The sequence below is a fragment of the Sorex araneus genome, chromosome 2 (genome assembly GCF_027595985.1).
Source record: "Sorex araneus isolate mSorAra2 chromosome 2, mSorAra2.pri, whole genome shotgun sequence".
NCBI classification, from domain to species: Eukaryota; Metazoa; Chordata; class Mammalia; order Eulipotyphla; family Soricidae; genus Sorex; species Sorex araneus.
Window position 1 is genome coordinate 377517585 of NC_073303.1, and position 26168 is coordinate 377543752.

The 26168-nt window shown below is 43.6% G+C and overlaps 1 protein-coding gene across 1 annotated transcript in view; it reads right to left on the reverse strand.

The window, feature by feature from the left end:
- Positions 1 to 15478: 15478 nt before the first annotated feature.
- NETO1 (neuropilin and tolloid like 1) overlaps positions 15479 to 26168 on the reverse strand; it is a 181831-nt gene continuing 171141 nt past the window's right edge. The window contains exon 11 of the mRNA XM_055128358.1: positions 15479 to 15798. The gene's annotated coding sequence lies outside the window, so the exon portion shown is untranslated. The remainder of the gene's footprint in view (positions 15799 to 26168) is intronic.

Below are 26168 nucleotides of genomic sequence, written 5' to 3' on the forward strand. Positions count from 1 at the left end.
AATTAGCCGTGTAAGTATGACAGGAAAAGGACTGGAGCTGTCAACTGCACATTGCTGATGTGATGCCATTCCTGCTTCATACATGAGTTATTTTGCATATTTTAGACTACTTCAGACTGACAAGTCTTTAAGACACGTGGAAATATTATCTGCATGGTTGTCCTGGATAATCATTTCATTGACTATTGAGCAGTTGGAAGTAAGATTGTTAGGGCAGAGGATTCAAATTCTGTAACTTGATCCTCAAGAGTATCCTATAGGTATGTGGGTTTATGTCCTTTGAACTCAGCCGTCTTATTACCTTATCTTTTGAGACATAGAAGCAAAGATTGCCTGGAGAGAGAGTCATGCCCTCTTGCCCGCCCAGGGAGGGACGAACTCTCACCCAAACTGTGCAAATGTTTAAGCTGAGGAAGGGTTTTGTGGCCTCTATCAACGTAATTTCATGCAGATTCAGATTGGTGTCTGAACACTGAATAATTCATTTGAAACTTACATAAATGTATTTCCATTTATGCTGAATTGTGCTCATTTAGGTTAAGTTAGGTTTTGGTCTTGATCCCTTTAAAAGATACTCTTATTAAATTAAGCCTAGAGTGTGATTTTAAAATGGACCTGTTCTTCCACAAGAAAAGATTTGCAGTATTATTCTTTGGCTTTGGGTTTAGCCAGATTACTTGATTCAGATGGTTAAAAGTGGTCAACTGGACCATTACTTTATAGTCATCCGATATAGACTGTAAACCACAAATAAGGCCATTGATTCCTGAAGCATAAATGAAAAAAAAAAACTTCATTTCAAGAAGTGAGCTTCGCATTATTTTAAAATACATCCTGATTTCCACATTTTAAAGGTCTGGATTGAGAAATAATTCACGTACCAAGAAATTCACCCTTTATAATGCATACAACTCCATGGTGGGGTGCATTTAAAGGGTTGTAGAAGCACCAAAATGGAAGAAAACTCCACTTTAGTTTTTTCCTCGCCAAACCTAGTTCTTTTCAGATGTCACTCTCCATTACACTAAGTCTTGGAACTTTGTTTCCAGAGGCTTCCTATCCATCACCTTTCACACTAGACAAATCATATGTGAGGACTTCTGTGTTTCACTTTCATCTTTTAGCGTGATGTTCCCTCACTTGATTTACACTAAGGGTAAGCCTATGAACACCTCCGACCAGAAATCACTTCGATCATTGCAACATGACAATATGACAATATGTGGGTAGACTCCACTGTTTGATCCACCACCAGTGGACGGTCATTTGGGTGATTTCCAGTTTTAGGCTAAATATTTCAGTATCTTAAACAATTGCATTTTCAAGATTCTCAAAGGCACTGTCGCCTTGCACACTGATGTGTGAGGATCTGCCTGGCGTCCTCACTCCGACACAGCAGCGGGAAACCACACGACTAAAGGCGCCTGCCATGCCTCCTCTCCAGGTATGTTCCCAGACACACTTCCAGTCCCCCTCACACTCGGGGGCATCCAGTGGAAGGAGGGAATGGAAGAAACACACCCCAAAGTTGATGCCAAGACCCCTTAGCATGGTAGTTAGGAAACCTGCTTCTATTTTCAAATCACCCTTGAAGATCAGGGAAATGAGCCTGGTCTTAATTTTCTCTGTAGTCAGGGCTGTATTCTTGCCGAGCAGCCTGACCTGAGACGCCAGAAAGGACAGACTACTCTAATGGAAACGTGCACTGAGCAAACCCAAATACAGCCCCTCCCCCCACCGAGCTGACCAAACTCCCATCACTGGGCACCAGGTATCTCCCAGGCTCAGCTCTTCAGTTGTTTTCCTGGCCAGTATTTTCTCTCACCCAGGAATGGAATTTTTTACAAACACACAGTAACTGTTGAGTTTAGTTACTCCACTCAGTTTTTGTGGCTGAAGAGATAGTTCAGAGGTTAAGGCAAATGCTCTGCTTGCCACAGACATTAGTTCATTTTTCTGCACCACTCACTCACCCAGAGTCACTGATGCAGTCTCTGAGGCCCCCAAACACTGCCAGGGTGACCATGAAAAAACCCAAAACCACAGGCCCATGTATCATGGCATCTTTGAGCTCTTGCATTGATCCCAGTTGGCCAGGGAATTAATTGCTGGGAGGGACCTCTGTTCTGTGTCTCCTGAGAACCAAAAGGAGCCCCACCCAGTTACTTCCTCCCTCCTCCCCTCCCTCCCTCCCTCCCTCCCTCCCTCCCTCCCTTCCTTCCTTCCTTCTTTCCTTCCTTCCTTCCTTCCTTCCTTCCTTCCTTCCTTCCTTCCTTCCTTCCTTCCTTCCTTCCTTGCTTCCTCCCTCCCTCCCTTCCTCCCTCCCTCTCTCCCTCTCTTCCTTCCTTCTTTCCTTCCTTCCTTCCTTCCTTCCTTCCTTCCTTCCTTCCTTCCTTCCTTCCTTCCTTCCTTCCTTCCTTCCTTCCTTCCTTCCTCCCTTCCTTCCTTCCTTCCTTCCTGCCTTCCTCCCTTTCTTCCTTCCTTCCTTCCTTCCTTCCTTCCTTCCTTCCTTCCTTCCTTCCTTCCTTCCTTCCTTCCTTCCTCCCTTTCTTACTTCCTTCCTCCCTCTCTTCCTTCCTTCCTTTCTCCCTTCCTCCTTCCCTCCATTCCTTCCTTCATTCATTTATTTCTTCCTTTCTTCTTTCCTTCTTTCCTATCATGTGTTTGTGTATCATTTTTATAACCCATCCCCCTTTTATCTCCTCAGAACAAGTTTTTTAAAACTTTCTATCAGACACTGTGTGAAGGCAGCTCCTACTATGTTCTAGTTGTTTCTGGTTTTCTGGAGCTCTGTATCTATAAAAAGGAAGTGACACGTGTGGTCACACAGCTTCTCTGTGTGCAGAAATAAAGGAGCACAGAACAGCTGAATGAGATGGATTTACATTGAAATTTGTGAGAATAAAGGATTTTATCTGCCTTTTATTCCCAACATGCAGAGAAGTATGGTGATAACCGGTAGAAACAAGACATAGGTTTTAACACATTGAACAGAAAAAAGTATAGAACACAATGGCTAAATACAAGAAAAATGTTTTTCTCATCTGTAACATGAATCTTAATATATAATTTATATTATATATAATATATTTAATTATATATTTATATATGCAGATATGGACTGGAACGATAGCACAGCAGGTAGGGAGTTTGCCTTGCATGTGGCTAACCCGGGTTTGATTCCTCCGTCCCTCTTGGAGAGCCCAGCAAGCCACCGAGAGTATCCCACCTGCACAGCAGAGGCTGGCAAACTACCCGTGGTGTATTCAATACGCCAAAAACAACCAGTCTCATAATGGAGATGTTACTGGTGCATGCTTGACCAAGTCGATGAGCAACGGGATGTCAGTGATACAGTAACAGTGAACATGAATTTAGATGTCAGTAATTCAAGTCTAATAGCGAGGTCCCAGGATTATAGAGGACCAAGATGTGGTTGTACCATCCAACAATTTCACCTTTCACTTTCATATTTCAGGTCAACTTGTGGCATGGAATGACTGCTGGTGTTTAAATCATGTTATCTATCTCCTCAGCGTAGGGTTGTTGAAGAAAGAGCAAGAAGCAACATACACCATACATGGTTTAGGATCTTCTATACTCATCTTTCTTTATTCACTGACAATGAATTAGCTAAAATGTAGTCATCTTTTCTTGGTGTTTTGTTAAAACAAAAAGGAATATATTTCCTTATCTTCCACATCTTTCCAGAGTTAAACCTTCATTTTACTGCTAGCGGGGGAGAGGAGAACCTGACTGGTCAGACTCTGCCGGGGGCTCATATCCCCATCTCCACTCCAACCCAGAAGCCATCTCGCCACTCAAGGAATAAGCCTTTGGACTGTTAATTGAAACAATGCTGACAAGGCATCTGTATCCATATGCACCCGCTGGTGCGAAAGGGGTTCATGTTTCATCTTTGGGGACAGAGAACATTGGCCTGGAGAGAGGGCAGCAGGGTAGATTATTGTCAACAGTGCCTAACCAGAAGTGAGAAAACACCAAGAAAGTCTCAAAAAAATGCTGCGAGCTCAACAGTAAGACAAAGACACTGTGAAAGAAGATGAGGAAATCTGTTATCAAGGTCAGACAAGGCTCCCGCTCCGGTCATCTGAGCATTATAGTCACACACTGGTGAGGCTTGTGATCTCCACTGCCTTTATGGAACCTCATCCTAGCAACCCCCAAGGGCAGGGGTCACCTTCATTTTTCAATCAGAGAAAAAATATGCTTAATGAGTTAAATAGGTATACCACTGAACATATATGGCACTATATTATTTGAATATATAATACAAAATTAAAAAATATATAATGGGGCTGAAAACTAATAATTCAGAGTGTATGCATCCTTCTGGGAACCCCTTGCCACCACCACCCTGACCCCCAATACAACAATGGATGATCTCACCAAATCCTTAGTTGGCCTCAGATATTTTTTAACTAGTAAACCTTGGGTAAAAGCATTGTGAATAATGAAATAATCAACAGTTGATGGGTTAAGTACAACTGTGGTAAATATTGAGACAGTGATGATAACATTTAAGAAAATAATGTTGGGGCTGGAGTGATAGTACAGTGGGTAGGGCGTTTGCCTTGCACTCGGCTGACCCGGGTTCCATTCCCAGCATCTCATATGGTCCCTTGAGCACTGCCAGGAGTAATTACTAAGCGTAGAGCCAGGAGTAACCTCTGAGCATTGCCCACTGTGACCCAAAAAGCGAAAACTAAATAAAGAAAGAAAGAAAAATAATGTTTTAGGGAACAATGGAAGAATGGGCTTTCTTACTGATGAAGTTGTCCCTAGCAAAAATGATCATTGAGGACTGAAGAGACAGCATGGCTGGTCGGTGTTTGCTGACCCTGGTTTGATCCCCAGGATCCCATATGGTCCTCTGCGCCCTGCCAGGACCTATCCTGGAGTGTAGAACCAGGAGTATTCCCTCAGCACCACTGGTGTGGCCCCCCAAACAAGATATAAAATGAGCAGTGAGCATATTTCACATACTTGGGCTATGATTCTCTGAAGGAACCCCTGAATGTAATAATGTCTCGTATTGGGTCACCCCTGAACGTGCACTGGGGAACACGCAGGTCTGCATCAAACCAGGGTTGGTATTTGATGGACAGCCTCGACTTCTATCCTGTCTTACCTCTGCAGCAATGCGTTAATATTTTTAACTGTGGGCACTTGGCTCCCTTCGTTCGTCATCAGTCTAAAAGCAACATTCATTCTGCACATCTGAAACTCTTTGCCCCTTAAAAGAAACACCCCATTCCCGCCCCTGGCAACCACTCTTTCCCAGGCTGCATGCATCTTTGGGGAGTCTCAAATAGGTTGGTCTTTAAAAAATAGAATACTGTGCAAAGTGCAACAGCATGAGAGATCCTCGTCCCTGGCTTTTGCAGTTGTGTGAGGCGTGTGCTGGGAAGCTGGGTGGTGGGAGGGAGAGGTAAACACGGGAATATACTCACAGAGAGATGGATGGATCCTTGGGATCCATCAAAGTCGATGCATTGACTCTCATCTTTCATCATAAATTCCTCATGTCTGCCATGAAACGCAGAGCCATTATTAATATCGAATGTTTATGAGTTTCTGGAAGGTGAGGATGGATCTTGGTAAACACGGAGCTATTTCATCATACAACCATGCATGATATTGATTTATTTTTAAATTCTCGAGAAAGTTCAGGACAGTGATAAAACTTACTTCACCAAGAAATATAAAGGTAAGGTTTGTTTTCCTTGAAGAACTCATCAAGATTTATTAGAAATCATTTCTACAAAACAACATTCAAGGCAAGAAACACAACCTTTGCCAAATATGAACAAAAGTAAAAAGCCTAATGAACTAGAACTCATTTTCCTGATCAAGCCATCTTTCCTCTGGTCACTTTTTTAATTATGTCCCATCCATCTGTCTCCCCAGTTCATTTTCTCCCCCTCAGTGTAAGAGAACATGTGCAGACCACACTAATGCACTGAAATGAACTGTGGAAACAATTCTGCTTTTGCAGTCTCTCGTTCAGCTTTCCCGGGGCGATAACCTGCCGTTAGTTAGAGAAAACAACATTCTTTTGATTCTGAACTTCAATTCACACGTCCCACCTAAAGTTCAAGGACTGTATTTTGGTGTTTTTAATGCTAGATAGACTTTAAAGAGATACCCCGAGGAAGAGTAATTACTGTAGAATTGATTCTGCTCTTCAAGTTGGATTCTCACTTTGGAGAAACAATTAAAGTTTCCCCGCATCTGGGCCTCAGCTCCGGGAATAACTGGGCATCAGGATTCTCCGGCTCTACCGCAGAGCTGAGGCTGGGACGGGCAGAGATCAGTTGCCAGGAAAGGTCCCTTTCTCCTTGATCCAGGGATTCCTGGGGATGCTCTGGACCGCCAGGCATCACAGGAAGGCGTGAGCGCGCCCACGCGCTTCCAGCTTAGTCCCGTGTTCCCTCGTGAAGCAGCGCAGGTGCTTGCGATCCATCCCTGCTCATCTCATGCCCGGCAGTGCCCGAGCAAGGGAGAGTGAGCAGTGCCCGGGAAGCAGCCGCAGACCATGTTTGGCACAGGCCAGGAGGGAAACGGAGATGTCAGGGCTCCCCGCCTCCGTTCTGGAGAGATGAGCCTTGGATTCTGTTGTTGGGGTCATTGATTCTTCTTGGGATTCTTGGGCGACCTGTTTTGTAAACAAACATTCCTAGGAATAACATCTTCACTGTCACTGTCACTGTCATCCCATTGCTCATAGATTTGCTCGAATGGGCACCGGTAACATCTCCATGTGAGACTTATTGTTACTGTTTTTGGCATATTGAATACGCCACGGGGAGCTTGCCAGGCTCTGCCAAGATACTCTCAGTAGCTTGCCGGGCTCTCCGAGAGGGTCGGAGGAATCGAACCCGGGTCAGCTGCGTACAAGGCTACCGCCTTACTCGCTGTGCTATCACTCCAGCCCAGGAATAACATCTTAGTGTATATAAATGTATGTGTACACACGTTATTTCTTCAACAGATCAACGTATTATAATGAGGCCCAGAGCGGTAGTACAATGGGTAGATTATTTTCCTTGCAAGTGGCTGACTGGCCACTTTCAATCACCAGCATTGTGTAAGGTCCCCAGACCCTACTAGGAGTGCTCCCTGAGGGGAGAGCCAGGCAGAAGTAAGCTCTGAGTACAACAAGTTGTGACCCCCCAAATGAAAAACTCAATTATATCAGAATTATTGATTATAACCAAGTGTTTAATCTAAATCTTCAGGCTTGGGTTAAATCTACTGGAGTACAATGATCAGAAGCTGGAAGAAAATTATCACACAGGAAGTTGGCACACACTTAAAAATGCATGGGAAGGGAAGGTATCTCACCTCATCTGGGAAGTGATGCTCCTCTGAGCATCAAGGAAGGAAGGTAGCGTCTGGCCATCAACAGTTCGCCAATCAGAGTAGCGTCAACCCAGCCAATGAGAAGCCGCTGCTCACAGGAGTACCGTTTTCCTCCAATGGCACTTCTCTTGTCATTCTCTTCTCACGCACCGGGCCATCCTTCTTCACTCTATAGAAGGCAGTTTCCTCTCTGGGCTGGGAAGGGTGAGTGTTTCCCAAGAGACCTCTATTTCCAGCCAGCTTTTCTTACTTTTATGAGTAAATCCGTTCTGCTGAGCAAGCGGCTGTTGACTATATTTGAGATCAGTAACACAAATCCTGTAACAGACAACCAAGGCTATTGGCTACAGAAGGGTTTTTAGGAAGAACCCTTTTATTTCCCCAACATTTCTTCACGTTTGAGAAAACTGACATCTGATAAAGTGTGGGGTCCCCATCTCGGATCTATCACAATGGTTGGAATTTCAGCATTTGTGCGGGAACAATTGCAGCTTCTTAACCTGACATAAAGCTCCTTACATTTCCTTCAGACCAGCTCAATGACCACCTTTCCCTGTGCAGTGACTGTTGGTGCTTTCTATACTAATTGTATTTGCTCAGCTGTCCATATCTCATATATACTCCTTTCTCTCCTGGCTTCATTTATATTTATTGATTGTTGGCCGCAGATTTTCATGGAATTTGAATAAAGTAAATTTGTGGCTTTAATATGTTCAGTGTGAATGGGTCAGATAGATTAGTTTTAAAAATGTTAAAATGGAAAATAAAAGAAAGGGTGAACTGATAACTACTAACCTCCTATTTGAATTTAGGCACACAGATTTATTTTCAGTTTATCAATACAGGGCCAGAACCTTTGAGTTCATTAGTTGAGGTCTGGTCTCATTTATATGGAGTACGTCACATAGTATTCATTAAGTAATCCCTACTTTCCTTTATTTACTATGAAGCAGGGATCTATGGAATTGTGAATTCATCTAATTTCATATTCAGAATAAATCTTTAGACATTCCCTCCGATGCTTTAAATTTCTACTCATGCATAAACAGTGATCTTTCCACTTATTTTATCAAGTTTTTTTTTTCAGAGGATGTGATGTAACTTAAACAAGGAAATAACCTCTTGATTTGCTGTCACAGTTCATCTCTTTAGCTGAGATCTTGTACATCATACAATTAAGATAATTAGCTCGGCCACTACATGTGTTTATTTTGTAGAAACAAAACCATCCTCTAGGAAAGCATGTAAATTAACTACTGGAAGAAATTGAAATCTTCAATCAAGTAAATAGTTGGCTAGCCAGAAATCACAGTGCTCATGGGTTGATAATCAGGGGATGAAAATTAATTTCCCCCTGTTTCCCTCTAGGTCGGGGGCTGTGATCTCACTGTAGAGAAAGACAGTGACAATGAGAGACAGGAGAAGAGCAAATGCATGGAAACACTCGGGAAAACAGAGTAATTCACCAAAGTGTCTAAAGCCACCAGCTTAGAACAATCCATTTTTAGTATGATCTTAATTACAATCTCCATTTGAAGATGAAAAGATAAAGTGATTTCTATTGGGATGGGACAGTTATTGGAAAAAAATAACAATAACAAGAGTTAAGCTGATATGCTGGTTGATATCATTGCCTTCCTTATTGAGAGTTTCTATAGATTTTAGTTACCTTCTTCCTTTTTCTAGTACAGAAAGGAACTTTCTTGGGAAATCTGGAAATCCCCTTCATAAATGTGAATATCTCTTCCAAAAGCTAACTTCCGTTCAGTTATTGGTGTTTACTGTTTCTTAATCATAATCAACCTATGACAAACCTTATACAAAGAGGCCTATAGTGCCAATATCTTTATTTTTTTCCATTTTGAAGCCACAGTCAGCAGTGCTCTGGGGTCTCGCTTGGTGGTACTTGGGGGAAACAGTTACAGCACCTGATGGGATCAGGGTGGGCAGGTGGAGGACACGCATTTAAAGGCCTTTACGGTCTCTCTGACCCTGAGGCATGGCTTGGAGTGACATATTCTACTTCCCCTCAATGGCGTGTCCAAGAAACAGAAACAAAAAATAATTGAAAAAGGTCACGGGGTTAAATAATAATCCATTAAGAGGACATCTCCATTGACTCCAATTAACTGCTGGCTGGTAATTGCCTGAAAGTCTTTCGGAAGAACAAAAGGAGCCCGTGCTCCCAGCTTTGCTGGAATACACACAGGTCCGGGGAGAAATCCAGGCAGGGGCTCTGTGGAAGTGGGTCTTTCCCCGCCCGGCTGGAAGAACCCCCCTCCCCCCGCCCCCCCTACGTCACTCACATGCCCAGTCAGGCGGGTGGCAGGGCACAGTGGGGAGCTCGCTCTCTCCTCTGGGGGCTCTCCTCTGCACACAGCGCCCACTGCAAAGGGGTGTGTTATAACACAACGTTAATGCAGCAACGCCGAGCATGAATTTTTAATCTGATTTTGAAACAGGATGTCAAGATGTATTTTGCAATTAATATTGCATTTTATTTTGCCCGATCGATATCTGGAGGGGCTGTGATGCCTGAGGGCGAAGCACTTATTCGTGTGTTCCAGTATCTGACCTGGGTTTGCTTTTCAGCTTTACCCTACTCCCAGGCTGTGGGTCCCAGGGATGATGAGAGAGGGGAGAGTGAGAATTGCCGTAGAATCATTTCTTTTTCTTTTTCAAATAACTTTCTGCCTTTTGCTTTTTTTTGCGCCGTATCCGCTGGTCGTCAGGGCTGACTCGTGTCTCTGTGCTCAGGGCTCTCCTGCGAGTGCTCAAGGCCCACGTGGGGGGGGAGAGTGTGCAGGGAATGGAACAGGGGCCGTCTGCATGCCAGGCAAGCCCCCTCCCTGCGGTGTCATCTCTCCGGCCCCATCAAACACATTTTTGAGAAGAATTTAGCACAAACGTTTAGATGTTCCGTCCACTGGCTAAGATTTAGAATTTAAAATGCAATTATAGAGCCTGTGTGTCTCAGAACGCTCCCGGGTTCCTGGGAGTCTTTGGGAAACCCACTGGCGCCCCCTGGTGACCTCTCCTGGGTACTACCACAATCCTCTCCAAGAATCACTTGCTTTCCTACGCCTGAGAAGTCATTTAAGGGAAAGAAGAAAACTATTGCCCCCCCTCCCTCGCTCCCCATAACTGTCACTCATTAAAGAACTACCTAAATTATATTTATTCCAGTTATCATTAAAATTATGCTTCTTTCTCTTACGAATTCTGAATCTCCAGTAAATGTGACAGATATTTGCTTTGGGTTGCAGAAGTTTAATCCTTTTCGACGTCAAGCGAATCTTGAGATAAAAGTCAGGGAGCATATGGACTCTCTGTCTCTGTGCTTGGCTCACACTTGGCAGTGCTCAGGGCTTCCCTCTGGCTGGGCGTCTCTGGGCACTTTGTTTTTGGTTTGTTGGTTTGTTTGTTTGTTCTTTAAGAAGTTTTATTGAGTGAGGTGCAGTCACAAACTTGCATGATTGCATTTCTGTCATGCAACGCTCGAGCACCCATCCCTCCACCAGTGCACACTTTTCAAAACCATAATTCCCAAGTGTCTCACCTGCCACCCCCACTGCACCCCGCCCCCTGCCTCTGTGGCAGGTACCATCTTTCTTGCTCTCTCTCTCCTCTCTCCCTCTCTCTCTCTCTCTCTCTCTCTCTCTCCCTCCCTCTCTCTCTCTCTCTGTCTCTCTCTCTCTCTTTCTCTCTCTCTCTCTCTCTCTCTCTCGTTTAGGGCTTTATGGTTTGCAATACAGATGCTAAGAGGTCACGTGTCTATGCCCTTTGCCTACCTTCAGCACACATCTCCACCCTGGACGATCCTCCAACCGTCATTGACTCAGTGGCTCCTTCTCCATTTCTCTGGGCACTTTTTCTTTTTTTATTTTATTGAATCACCGTGAGATAGTTACAAGCTTTCATATTTGAGTTACAATCACACAACGATCGAACACCCATCCCTCCACCAGTGCACATTCCCCACCCCCAGTATCCCTGGTATACCCCCCTTCCCACCCTCCCCCTGCCTCCATGGCAGACAATTCTCCGGGCACCTTGAACTGGACAGGATGCACTGTGAGGCCAGGAGCCTCCCTTCGTTTGTGGTCAGGCCAAAGATGACCGTTATGTGCCCGAGCCCATGCAGAGAGAAAGGGCATGGCCAGCCACATTCCACAGTGACTGCAGGATGGGTGGGGGTGAGTTTTAGCAGCCTCAGACCCCCTGCTTTCCGTCTTCCTGCCCCAGGGATGCACTGTGTGCTATGTGTGGGGGTGAGGGGTGGGGGCCAATACAGAGGCATCAGGCCCTGGCACAGAGCCCCTGGGGTGCTCAGAGTGCTCCGGAGAGGGAGTGTAGTGAGAGGAGAGTGTGTGCAGCTTCGCTGGGTTGGGCGGGAGGGACTCCTCCTCCCCTGCGTGACCTCCTGCAAGGGGCCCCTTTGCACGGCCGAGGAAAGAGGTTTCTACTCCAGCTTGAACGCTGCAGAGTTGGTGGGTCTCCACGTGGGAAGGTTCAATCCCCAAAGGGCTGAGCTGGGCCGGGTGCGAGCCCGGAGGTCACGCGGGGGAGGAGGAGGCCCTGGCGCGAGTGACAGCCCAGTGTGCCCCTCTGCCCTGGCCCTCTGAGGGAGGTGCGGCTGAGTCAGCTGACTGTCCACAGACTCCCGCTCCCGGGGTGCCAGCCCGCCCGGCTGTCTCGGGTCCTCGGGGTGAATCTCGGTCCACTGTCAATGCCATGGCCAGCAGGCCGGCCCGGGGCTCGTCGGCCTTTTTTTTTTTGCTTTTTGGGTCACACCCAGCGATGCTCAGGGTTACTCCTGGCTTTGCACTCAGGAATTACTCCTGGCGGTGCTTGGGGGACCATATGGGATGCCGGGGATCGAACCCGGGTCGGCCGGGGGCAAGGCAAACATGCTACCCGCTGTGCTATCGCTCCGACCCCACCGTCGGCCTTTTTGTTCCATACTTTGTGCCTGATTGTTTTTGGCTTCTGATGAAGGTGCATAAGCCGCAGTTACAGTGCATGCGTCTCAGGCCTAAAACTCTCCCCCTCCAACGCCAGTGTCCTCAGGACACCCCTCGCCCCGCCTCCAGCTGCCCCCTGATCAAGAAAGGCCTTGGGATAGTTCATGGGCCTTCACGGGCCCCAGGCTGGGCTCTCTGCTGGCAGCTCAGGGAAGGGAGTCCTGGATACGGCAGGGAGCACTCTGACAGGGTCCGGGACCCGTGTGGTGGCAGGAATGGAACCCCCACTTCCCATGCAGAGCTCAGCTCCAGCCCAGCTGTCAGCCATTGGCCAGAGAGCAGCCCCCAACACACACACACACACACACACACACACACACACACACACACACACACACACACACACACACACCTTCTCAGGAGCACTGTTGGTCCTTACCTGAGTAAGGATCTCACCAAGTACCAAAGCTTTTCAAGCCTACTGATTTTTACTTTTCAATTTTGGAGATGTATAAATGCATTTCTCTTTTAATTTTTATACATGTATCCACCACAATTTACACCGCTGTGGATAACAGTTTCAGACGCTCAGTGTTCCAAGCCAACTGCTTTTCACCTGACTTTTATTTACCAGATTCTTTCATCACAATATCTACAATGATGTCCTTTTGCATAAAAAGAGAATTAACGTTCCAGAGGGGCAGAGAGCACCTTTATTGCTGCTGATCACAGTCGTGTGGTCTAGAAACTGAGAGAACCTTGTCCTGGCACCAGTGTTTTAGTTTCATTGACGACAGAGCCAGTGCCTAGACCACCGTCCACCTCCCAAATTTAGAAATAACTTTAGAGAACAAAATTCAGAAAATACCTTTTTAATTTTTCTTTTCTTTCTTTCTTTGCCTAATTTGCAAGGACAGAGTGTGTCATCCGCGCCCATTGCCTAGGCAGAGAATTTGAACACATTTTGTACAACCATGGACACAAATCTGCCGACACTCTCCTAGAACTGCAGTGTGGGCCGGTGTGGCCCAGGGAAGGCCGCTGGCCCCTGCGCAGGCGCACACAGCCCCCGTTCCCAGGACCCCAGCCGGGAGGGGGCGTCATGGAATTTTCCACAGGAGTTGGCAGCAGCTTGTGGTTGTTTCTGAGCACACTCTGCCCCTGGTACCAGGGCGTATAACTGAAACCAAGGAGATGCCGCATCAGGAGCCTTCAACCAGGTCTGGGCATGGAGCCCAAACTGTGTTGTACATTTGATTTTTTATCATCTGCCTTTTGTGCTTGTTGATCGCTTCCAAAGTACGCCCCAAAGTTCCAACCCTCCAAAGTCTAAGCGTTGGGTCTCCCATCTCTGAAGTTGGATGCCCAAGGCCGAGGCTGGGTGCTCCCGAGTCCCCCTAGCATGGCCAGGCCACAAGCTGCCTGGTCATTAGCTGCGTTTACCTCCGCACACAGTGAAGGGACCCAAGCAGGTAACTAACTAGTCAGCAAGACACTGGGAGCCAGCAAGCTCTGCGCCTCAAAAATTCTTGATCTATTTGGTTTGTTTTCCCTTTCCTGAAACGACTCAGTTTGACAGCCACTCAGAGTCAAAGAGAGTCAGCGTTAGAGCTCAAAGACAGGACTTGCAGGAAGAGAACAAAACCCGAACGCGTGCAGTTGGTCCTCTCCTGAAGGGACCCCTCCCTGCCTTCAAAGCAAATCTGTTTGGGGATGTTTTAGGCGACATCGAAAATAGCTCCCGTTGCTGTACAAATCATCCTATTAAGTAGCTTACTCTCGCTTCCTAATACCAAATTTCGGTGGCTAAAATGTGCACTTAGTTTTCAGTAGTTGGACAGAAGTAAATGAACATAATTGTACTCCCAGAGCACATTGGCGTGTTCTGTCAAAAGGAAAAGTAGGCCCATTTTTCCAATTCCACTGCTTTTGCAGGGGAAGAGGCAGTTGGGTCACGCCTGGGAGTGCTCAGGCCTTCTTCTGGGCTCTGCATGCAGGGATCTCTCCTGGCAGTGCTCAGGGAGCCATAGGGGATGCCAGAGGTAGAGCCTTGGTCACCCATCTGCAAGGCAAATGCACTGTCTCTCTAGTCCCTATTAATTTCTAATTGTTGAGATAGAAGAGTCAGTTATACATCAAGGATACCGAGCCTTTGTTTGATACACACTTCTGATGTCAAATTTTTCCCCACTTTGTATCTTATCTTTTTTCTTTTTTCTTCATAATGTACGTTTGTGCATAAAGGCCTAAATTTTTCTTTCCTCCTAGAATTTAAGGAATGTTATAAAGACTAACTTAAAAAAAATATCCTCTTGAAGATACTGGTTGTGATGAAGACTGTCTTTCTAAAGACAGAATACACATTGTTTTAGGATTTTGGGGTTGAACATATATGGTAATGTTCCAGGGCTAGCCCTATGGGGTCCTTTGGGACATGGGGGGTCACTTCAGGTGTTTCTTAGGGGACCAAGCACTGCCAGGGATGAAAATCAGGATTTCCATATGCAAAGCCTGTGTCCCAGTTCTTTGATTGCTATCCCTAAAGATGGAGAATTTTGGAGAAACTTGAATTTTCTCACTCAAAGTTACCATTATACATGATTATTTTCAAATATCTTGCCCCACATCAAAATTTATATTAATATGTAATTTAGTAAACTTTAAAGTAAATAATTTTTTAAAAAACCCTCAGTAAAATATTCTAATTCTATTCAGTGTGTTTTCTTTCTTTTCTTTTTTTTTTTTTTTTTTTTGCTTTTTGGGTCACACCCAGCGATGCTCAGGGGTTACTCCTGGCTTTGCACTCAGGAATTACTCCTGGCGGTGCTTGGGGGACCATATGGGATGCCGGGGATCGAACCCGGGTCGGCCGCGTGCAAGGCAAACGCCCTACCCGCTGTGCTATTGCTCCAGCCCCTATTCAGTATGTTTTCTTAATCTCAGTCTCTTTCTGTCTCTCTCTGTCTTTCTCTGTGTCTGTGTCTGTGTCTGTCTGTCTCTCTCCCTCTGTCTCTCTCTCCTCTCACCTCCCTACCTCTTCCTTTCCCTCCTCTCCCCTCCCCCGCCCTCCCCTACCCACCTCTTCTCTCCTCTCCTCCCCCCTCTCCTCCCCTCTCCATTTTCTTGCTGTCTTGGTTTCACATGTGCCTCAAAGTCAAGTACCTAAAGACCAAATTAACCAGGTCCCTTTGTCTTTGCTTTCCCAACTATTTTCTTTTCGGGGGAGGGTTGTTGTTGGGGACACCTGGTGTCAGACTTCCCTGCTGGTCTGCGCGCAGGCGGCACCCTTGGTGTGCCGGGGATGAGCCAGGTTGCCTGTGCGCGAGGCAGGCGCCCTGCTCACTGCACTGTCTCTCCAGCCCCGCATCCATCTTCTTTGTTTTTAATTTTCTGAGCTTTTAGGAAGAATCCACACAAGATTTTGTCGTAGTTCCCATGACAAGATATCCTAAAGGGAAGATGACATTAAAGCAGACACTAATTATGCTGTCATAACTAGGAATAATTATACATGTTGATTTGATTTTGGTGAAAATGCTTTTAACAGAGCCCACTCTAGAAGTACTCACAACTTATTTATAAAAGTTAATAGGCAACAGGATCATAAGGTGTATACACATGCCCATACAGAAACACACACACAAGCCCTGTCACTCCCAGGATACCCCAGAAAGCCCACAGTGTGACAGGAGCACGGCACTCACCCGGTGTTTGCAACAGCATGAAAACATTCCTAGACTGACTCACAAATAAATCTGAGAAGAGAGCAGCTAGCTGCAGAGACGCTACCCAACCCCAAAGGCAACATCCAGTTAAAAAATTGCACCACCCTATTTAAAGTTTTAGAATTCCTGGAGTGACATTTCATACTCTATACCCTGATGTACCACACCACATTAGTACACCACAATATATATATCATATATATATATGATTTTCAATTGAGATTCATTGCCTTCTACATATGTATGTAAGCACACAAGGCTCAACCTGTAACATGTTAATAATCTCTTATACAAGGGTTTAATGGCTCCAAGTTGAGATACTACAATCTTCACACACTTTCCTCTAAGGAAATTTTTTTGGATAATTTTTAACAGATTATTCATAACAATCAATACAAAATAAAATATTTAGGTCCTGCTTTGGGGGTAGGCTTAGGGATGTTAGTAGAAAATTTTGAAATATAGGGGTAGGAAGGTGTAATGGTGGTGGGAGTGGTGTTGGAATTGTGAATGCAATAAATTATTGTGAATAACTTTATAAAAATAAAATTAAATTTAAAAAAAAGAAAAACAGTCCTAGACTTCACCAACACTGTTTCTTCCCTTGAAAACCCTCAATCTTTGAAATAACTGGGAGAAAAAAAAAGTTAGTTGGCAGGCAGGGAGGGAGATCTCTCTTTATGGGCAAATGTCACTGTGTATTAACTGTTGGCTTCAAAACTGTGTTTGAAGCCATGCCCCAAATCGATTTTACAGTGTACTAAAGGAAGCATGCCTTGACCTATTAGTGCATTTCTAAAATGAAATTTTGTTAGGTTCCCACGCTGAAGGGCCATAGAGAAGCAGAAGAGTGTATCAGGTGAGGATGAGACACGGAACCAGAAGAGGGCGTCAGGTGAGGCTCAAGGGGTGAGGCTCGTGCCCCTCCGGGCACCATGCCCTACTATGCAGATCATTGTTATCACACAGAGACTCGCAGTTGTCTAGACTGTCAATGGCTTATGAAAACAAAGAAAGCGAAATCCCTTTCCAGATTCCATTAAGTTAAATGTTTCTAAATTGAATTTCTATGTGTTGTCTTTACTCTTGTTTGTTTTTTGTTTATATTTGTGGAAGCTCTTCTGAGAAGTTTGTATGATCCTGGTCCAACCTCCTTGGATTCATCTCTTTTTCTGTTTTTTGATGCGTCATATCTCCAAACTCTGACATACTCTCTCTCTCAGTCTCTCAGTCTCTCAGTCTCTCTCTCTCTCTCTCTCTCTCTCTCCCCCTCTCTCTCCCCCCATCTCTGTCTCTGTCTCTACCTCTCCTCTCTGCTCCTAATTTGTTTGTGCTCCATTTATCTACCCCAGTGGGATTTCTCTATCCCTACACATCACAAAGTGTTGCTCTTTTTACAATTTGAGCTTGCTTCACAATTTTAACAATTAGTTTAAAAGTTTATAGCAGGTAATCTTGAGAGGGGACTCAATCTTTTACTATAAAATATAATAATTCAAAGTTGACTTTGATATTTTTATTGCCAAAGTGACACATAGGTCAATAGAGCATTTTTTTTACTCTTCTCTGACAAGAAATGTGGCTTATTAAGCATATATTCGCACTCTAAATCCCTGGGATTGAACTACAGAACAAACACCTGAAAGGTCTTACACACGGTGTATGATCTTTCAATGCCAAGATCTTGTCTACTTTTAACTCAAGATAAGACTTCTTTGTTGACTAGTGGATATTTTGTGACTTACCAGAAAACAGACCTTTGTTTTGTACTTAATTTACCATAACATTGAAGATTTAAGAATTCCTTACAACTGTGGTACTGTCTTGTATGATTATTTGAAACTTTTCTTGTCATTTTGATTGAGTATTATTTCCCAGAAACAAAGGATTCTTTCTCACACACTGTGCAATATCCTCTGGCAATTCTTAACTTAGGTTCTCTCTAAACAGTCTATTTGATGCAGCAGACGTGGAAACATGGTTTTTTTTAAAAAATGTTGAAAATTGCAAACACACAAAGACACCTTATGACGAAAGAAATGTTAGAAAAATGTCTGTATTTATTTCATAATTTTTGTTTGTATCTGCTATTTTATTTTTATTTATTTATTTATTTTTTATTGAACCACGTGAGAACAGTTACAAAGCTTTCAGGCTTAAGTCTCAGTCATACAATGACCCAACACCCATCCCTTCACCAGTGCACATGTTCCACCACCAAGAACCCCAGTATACCCCCAATCTACACCCCCACCCTGCCTGTGTAGCAGATGATTTTCACTTTACTCTCTCTTTACTTTGATTGAAATCAATTTTTCAACAGAAGACCCACTATTATTATTTGGAATTTCCCCCCAACAATCAACCTGCCGAAAAGGCATCGTTAGATCATTTTTTTTCTATTGCTGATAATGACAAGCATGTGATGTTGCACGGCCACGACAGTGTGTGGTTTTGGATTTCTGGTATTTTAATAATTAAGTCTAGAGGGATTTCTGCCAGAAGCCGCTGGGGTCTGAGATTGATTTGTGTGCCCCTGGGATCATGGCCGTTCAGGAGTGAAGGAGTCATTTGTGGGTGGTCGCTTGGGGTCTCATCTGGGCGGGGAGCAGGACCAGTTTGGCCCCCCCATCTTGAGATTTCCCACATGCCCCATCACTTCAAGCTCCTACCTCTCTGCCCAATGGACTCTGAAAGATGGTGGTCGCCATGCTGCCTCGGAGGGGAAAAGGCTGATGGACCTGTGTCTGCTATTTCAGATCTAAATAATGAGATTAAGGTCAAAGGGAAACTCAGTCTCTAATGGATTTTGTTTGTTTGCTTAAAACATAATTGGTGTGAATATTTCAGAAAATAGACAAGAAAAACAGTGAGACGGTGGCCTTCTCTCCATGATATGCTTTATCCCTGGAGAATCATTGAGAATTACTCTTAGGAAACGGTTTCTCTTACCCAACAGGCAATTTGATTTGCCCGTATTCCAATATTATTGGTTCTAGAAATTAAACACTAAGTCATTAAGAAATTTTTATCCATAGATAGTTTTTCTTTACAGTGCTTGCTTGTAAACTTAGCAATAAGTCCTAAGACATAAAGATAGAGTCAATGTTAGTTGGGAAATATTTTTAAAGGATAAAAATTCTCCAGCACAGTCTTCTGAGTTGTTACCATATACAAGGCAGAGAGGAAAGAGATGGACACTTTCCCCCCGTCCACCTAGGCTGCCCCATGGCTGGCTGAGAAGGCTAGGACGATGAAGGAAGTCAGTTCTAGGCCTGACCAGGCCTTACAGGTCTTTACCCTCTCACAGAAAAGAATTTCAGGAGTAGAAGAGCAGTGAAGTGGAAACAGACTTTACATGGAGGGTTTTGAGGAAGTGGAGGAGGGAGAGGAAGAGAGAAACACACTCAAGAGAAGGTGTGGGCTTCTCCAGAGATGGAGAGAGTCCCAGTACAGGTCTTGAGACCGGAGATGCAGGCAACACACATGCTCAGGCACCACATGTGCTCGTCCATGTGGGCACAAGCAGCACATGGGCTCGGGCAGCATATTCACGCCCTTCCTTTGTTCAAAGTGGCTTTTAGAAGGTTTCTCCAACTTGCCCTAAGTGTGGGGCTTCTACTGGGTAAGAGTCCGTTGCAAGGACAGTTGACATGAGTAGAGTTGGCAGTGGTTGATGGTCTTCTTTGAGATTCCTTTCCTGGTCTTTGTTCTTGCTGGAGCTTCTCTTGGATGGGGTCCAGCCTTCTCTGGGCCTTTGGGCCAAGTGAAATCAGATCAGGCCTGAGTCCCTGTGTCCCCAAGGTGGGCTTTTTGCAGCTTTGGGGATGTTGTATTTATTACTTCCTAAGAATTCCATTACCACGACTGTCCTTCCCTATCTACGTGCCTAAATCAGAATGGCTTTATTTATTATTTTTACAATAGTTTTAATGACCTCAGCACCACCAGTGTCCTTGGTTTACTCCTAGTGAACCTCTCCCTTCCCCACAGCCCTGCCCTCCCTGCTTGGGAATCTGTTTTGTAATTCAAGATGAAAGGTTTGTCATCATTCAGTACTGTCTACTTTGTTCTTTTGACTCTCTGTACCATGCAGATTAGCAGTTTTTTTTAAACCATACCAGTAGATTAAGTCAAGGAGCAAACATCTGTCATATATGTGGACGTCTAAGCCATATTCAGTGGATTATGAATAAATAATAAAAGGCAGGAGTATTGGGCACGAAGTTAGTGTTTTAATTTTCTATTATAGTATTGTAAATTTTTAGGAAATGATTTTTATGTTTCTCTCACATCCAATCCATTTATTAGCTCCAAGTTTTATGCACTAAAAATAAAACATTTTTAAAAATATGACTATTACTAAACCTTAGAATTTAAAGATTTCTACTGAGGCAGCCATCTATGGGTTACAATACAACTAGAAACATAGTTTCAATATAAATGTCTCCTTCTTTTCACCAAAATATAATCACATAATGGAGCCGTAAATGGAATGTCATATTTGAAAATTATTCTTATTTTATCAAATGGGACTTCCTGCTTTGTATATGAAGCCAGTGTTGGTAAATTGCCCTTGGTCCCTGTCATGATTCATAATAGAAAAATCTTAACTATAAAATAGTAAAGAGAGGGCGGGGAAGTACCGGTCTCCGCCCACATCGGACACTTAAAGAGAGTGCAGCCACGTGGGCTTTCCCATTTCTCCGCGCCCGCACCCCCAGAATGACTGACGAAGAGGATGGAGCTGCTTGGGACACCGGCAGCCCACCAGCAACCTGCAGTATGTGACTTGAGAGTTTCCGCCAGGTCCCCCGTGCGGAAATCTCTCTCTCTCTCCTTCAACTTTTTCCCTGGACTTTAGACAGAAACCCAGACCTAATGTCATCTTAGTATCAGCAGTATGTAATGGTTCCTTCTTAATGGGTCGGACTTTTGTGGGTGATCCTAACAAGAATAGTAAGTATTTTGTTGAAATATTGAAGGCAATCAAAATGGTAGCCATCTCTCTAGACTGAACTAAGCTATATCCCCACGCCGGCTGAGAAGAAATATCCTTCTTTCTCGGGAAGAAACGTGGCGTGGTGTCAAACATAGTGTGATGTCCATTAAGCAAACAGACCTGGTGGCGTGGGAATGGGAAATAAGGGGAAAAATTAGGTACATGGACCAGCGGGACGCTGGTGGTATCTGGAGCCGGAGCCGATATCAGCGCAAGAGCTTTGGTTCCAGAAACGGCTTGCAGACACTCTACTAGACTATCAACTAAGCCAGAGCCCCACGCCGGCTGATGACGGGAAATAACCATCCTCTTCGGTTTTTTTTCCCTTTGTCAGACAGCGTGGCGATTACTAAACAGGCGTGAACTCGGTGGCGCGGGGCAAGGGGGAAAAAGAAAAGTTATGTAACAAACAGCAGGACTTAATATCTCTATATGCTTAGTAATGGAGAATTATCAAATGCCTCATTGGCAATAGGACTGTCTTTTTCTATTTGGGGGGAAACCCCAGCAACGGTAGTGAGTTGTGTGTTGAAACATGGAATGTAATCGAGATAAGCGCAAATGAAGTGAAACTTATCACGTACAAGGGAGGGGACTAGGGAGGTGGGAGGGGGCAGCAGATATACTGGGGGGGTTGGGGGTGGAAGATGGGCACTGGTGAAGGGAGGGGTGTTTGAATATTGTATAACTGACATAATCCTGAGAACTTTGTAACCCTCCACTTGGTGATTCAATAAAAAAAAAATAAATAAATAAATAATAAATAAATAAATAAATAAAATAGTAAAGAAATTTGCTCCCAAAATTGGATGGTCATGTAAAAAGAAGATTCACTATATGTGTTGATACTGAAGGTTAATTTTGATTGAGCTAGTAAATCACAGAATAAACTTCTGAGTAAAAATTTTCTTCACGAATCACGAAAATCCCGTTAATCATCGATTTCTCGGGTGGGCTCAGTAACCTCTCATTTCGTCCTTTCCCTGAGATCTTAGAAGGCTATTTTGACTCGGCCCTCCCAATGATGTTGCACTGGGGGCTCTTTCAGGGTCAGGGGAATGAGATCCAGCTTGTTACTGGATTTAGCATATGAATACACCATGGGAAGCTTGCAAGGCTGTCCCATGTGGGCAGGAAACTCTCAGAAGATTGAATTTTCCTAGGGGGTCTTAAAATCTTAAAATCTATTCTTTTTTATCCTGTGGTGAAAAATCAAAATTAGCACAAAATTACACAATTCTATTTGCAAACTCAAATCGCTATGTGTTGTTAAGGTATATCTTATACCCATATGAAAAAATCTGATAAGCTTTGTGATAAATAGAAATTTAACTCCAAATAACCATTTTCTTCTTGTATCCAAGATCATGTATCTTTGACCTGTGATTCATTTGAAATGTAAAGAGTTTGTCAGAGGGGGTGGCGTATTTTCCCTCTATGGTAAGTAGTGGTCGTCATTTAAAAACTATTTGTGTGAGGACCAATTGCTTTTGCGGCAAGCACAATTTGATGACATGAGCTACCAGGTTGGAGAAGCCTGTCAGGTGAGGAAATGAAAATAGGCAACAATGAGCAGCTAACTAGACCCTAAGTCCTTAGTCCCACAACATAGGAAAAACTAAAGATGTGTGACTGACATCAGACTTCCTTGGTTGGACTTTCAGAGGAGCCCTCACATCTAGCTCCATTATTCATGGCAGGTGTGTGTGTGTGTGTGTGTGTGTGTGTGTGTGTGTGAATGTCACACAAAGTCCAGGACACATGTAACAACTTCAATATGTCTGAGGCTATTCATTTTGGGGTCATTTCTTAATAGTTATAATTTATTAAGCCAAATCTAATGAAAACAACTCTTTTGGGGGAATAGATGGAGTGACATAGGATACATTTTCTTGAAATTGTAATAGGCACAAATATGGGAACAATGTTAGTGAAAATCATGTAAATATGTTTTGAACTTGAGTCTAGAGAGATAATTCAAGGGTTAGGCACTCTCCTTGTCTGTCACTGATCCCAGTTCAATTCATAGTACTGCATCTGGTTCCCTGAGAACCGCCAATTATGGCTACAAAACAAAATTTAAAACTGGGAGGGTCTGTGTATTCCATTTATCTTGAATTATTTTAAATATTTTGTGGAGTTATTTAAAAAGAATAGCACAAATACCAGCACAAGTTACTACTGTTCCCAGTACACAAATGTGTATCATATGTGGAGACTCAAGTAGATTATAGTTCATGAGAGTCACTTGTCATCCAGTTGATCTTCTATTTGCTCAAGTGGGCACCAATAGTGTCTCCACTCGTCCCTGTCGCATGCTAGTGTGGCCCAATGGTATCTGCTTGCTCTAGGAACAGGAGGAGCTTCAAACTGTTCATTCAGGGTTTTGACAAAGAAGTCTGACCATCTCATAGGTGGGCGGCCATGTGGTCTTTTGAAGTCTTATGGAATCCAGTCGGTAACAGCTCTAGTCCCGCGGTTGTCTCTGAATCGCATTACGTGTCCGGCCCATCTGATTTTCGACACCTGAAAGTATTGACTTCAAAAATTGCAGTTATTGCATCAATTAGACATTAACCTCAAACAAGGGCCAGGAGGACTGTTCCATACTTGGAAGCTTGCAATAAGGGCCAGAGAGCAGTTAGGAAAGAGGAGGGACCCCTGCCACAAAGATAGCTGGAAATGATCATTCTGGACAAGAACTGAGTGCTGAAAGGAAGTAAAGGGATACACATGATAACCGTTCAGTACCGATTCCAAACCATAAAGCCAAAAGGAGAGAGACAGAGACAGAGAGAAAAAGATAGAGAGAGAGAGGCAGAGAGAGAAGAAAGTGCCAGTCATAGAGGAAAGATGTGTGGGGGGAGAAACTGGGAACATTGGAGGTGGGTAATGTACACTGGTGAAGGGAAGGGTGTGGAGCATTATATGACTGAAACCCAGTCACAAGCAATTTTGTAACTCTGTATTTCATGATGATTCAATAAAAAATAATTAAATAAAATTGTTTAACAAATTTTAAAAATAAGTAAGAGTTAATCTCAGCATTTCTGTCACCATATGCCTGTCTTTGAAGTATCTTTGGAGCATGTTTTAACTGGTTTGAAGTCCTTAGCATAAATTTATTTTGTAATCATATGAGAATCAGGAAGCTTTCTTAAAAAATTAACTGTCCTTCTCCAATTTAAAAGGCATCTAACCAGTCCTCTCTTGGGCTATAAAAATCATTTGTTCCTTCACCATTAAAGACAGTTATTTTCTCAAGATCTATTCCATTGTTTTGAACCGTTCTCTTTGACAGAAACGTTTAAACCTTGGGCACAGCAAACAATTTATATTCAAGATTCCTGATGATAAGCTTTCCTTTGTAAATAGGATAGAGAGGGACAGGAAGCTGATGGGGCAGGGGAACCAGCATGAACAAGCACACACTGATACTTAGGTTGTTGTGCAGATTAATTGAGTAACTACACGTGGAGCATTTTGAAAGCCCCTGCAGAGAGCAAAGACTCCATCTCTGTGTTTGCTTCTGGTAGTCACTTGTGCTCCATTGATCAAGCAGAAGTCTGGCTCGACGCTCTTCTAAGAGTGCCCTGCACCGCATTTGATGAACAATGATATGGTGCTATGATTTATGGGAAATGGTGTGTGCTGCTACATCGTTAATAATTCTTTTTGAATAAAAGGTATCTTCCTAGGGAAACAAATTGCATTATCTCCAGGTAACATCTTCCAAATATTTGTCATCTTTGTTTTAAACCTGAACCATACATTCCATAATTTCATTCCAAAAAGTACATTCCAAAAAGTACCGAAGTATTTTTGTTTTTGTGTTTTGTTTGGTGTGTAAGGATTTATATATTTTGAAATATATATTTCTATATGACATGAGCTTAAGTTTGTCTTAACCACTGCTCTTTTGAATGAGCTAAACTGGTTTGTCTCTCTTATATTACTGAACATATTGCTTTCAACATAGTAGAATGAAATTTAGAGTGCAAATGTTTCACTATTTTCTTCCCATATTTGATTCTTTTACTTAATGTATGACTGTATTGAAATTTCTTATGGTACCTTGAATCTTATGACGTTTTGTGTCAAGTTCTGTGCTTCTTCCTTATAAAATTTTAGCTAAATCTAATGTTACTTTTTGTGGTTGCTAATTTAAGTGTTTTATTACTCTGTTGATCAAAGCTACTATGTTGTTTTTATTTTTTTTGCTTTTTGGGTCACACCTGGCAATGCACAGGGGTTACTCCTGGCTCTGCACTCAGGAATTACCCCTGGGGGTGCTCAGGGGACCATATGGGATACTGGGAATAGAACCCAGGTCGGCGACATGCAAGGCAAAAGCCCTACCCACTATGCTATTGCTCCAGCCCCAGCTACTACATACTTTTGCATACTTATTTAGTTATGAGATATATTTTTTTTCAAATTCACTTTTGAGCTACATGAAGAGCAAATAGACTCAAATATGAGTCAAAGTCACTAATAAGTAGATGGAAAGTATAATGGAACATAAGGGTCTGTAGGATAACATAGCCTCAAGTAGTTTAGGTTGATTGGGTTACTCCCGTTACAGTGCTCCCATTCCTCTTTGTTTATTTGTAACTTCTTTCTTAGTGTTCTGTTGACTTGTAAATATTGTTTTTCTCTTCTTCTTGAGTCCTTTGCATAGTTTATTCAGAGCAATGTCCTTTTTGTATGGACACAGGAAGACTTAGCAAATGCTATGCTTTTGTAACCTGAGAGTCATTTGACTCTACATGATAGTTTCCTCCTGGGCATTTGTTCTCTCGACCTAAGCCTCAGCTGCCCTTACTTCCTAGCACTCCCAAAAGCATGGTCTTGACGAGGGACGAGATGGACCCAGGGCAAGCGGTGAGTTGTGTGCTACCCTGGCATCGAGATGGGCCTGGCCAAAGTGCCTAATGCTTAACTATAAGTTAAGAGCTTGATCATGGACAAATGTTGTCATGATCCAAACAGTGATAACTAGATCTGGACCCTTCTAGGGTGAGGAATGATTAATCTGGCCTGAGTGCTGTGGTCTGAGCCTGTGGCAAGATGTTACCAGGAGAGCTGCCT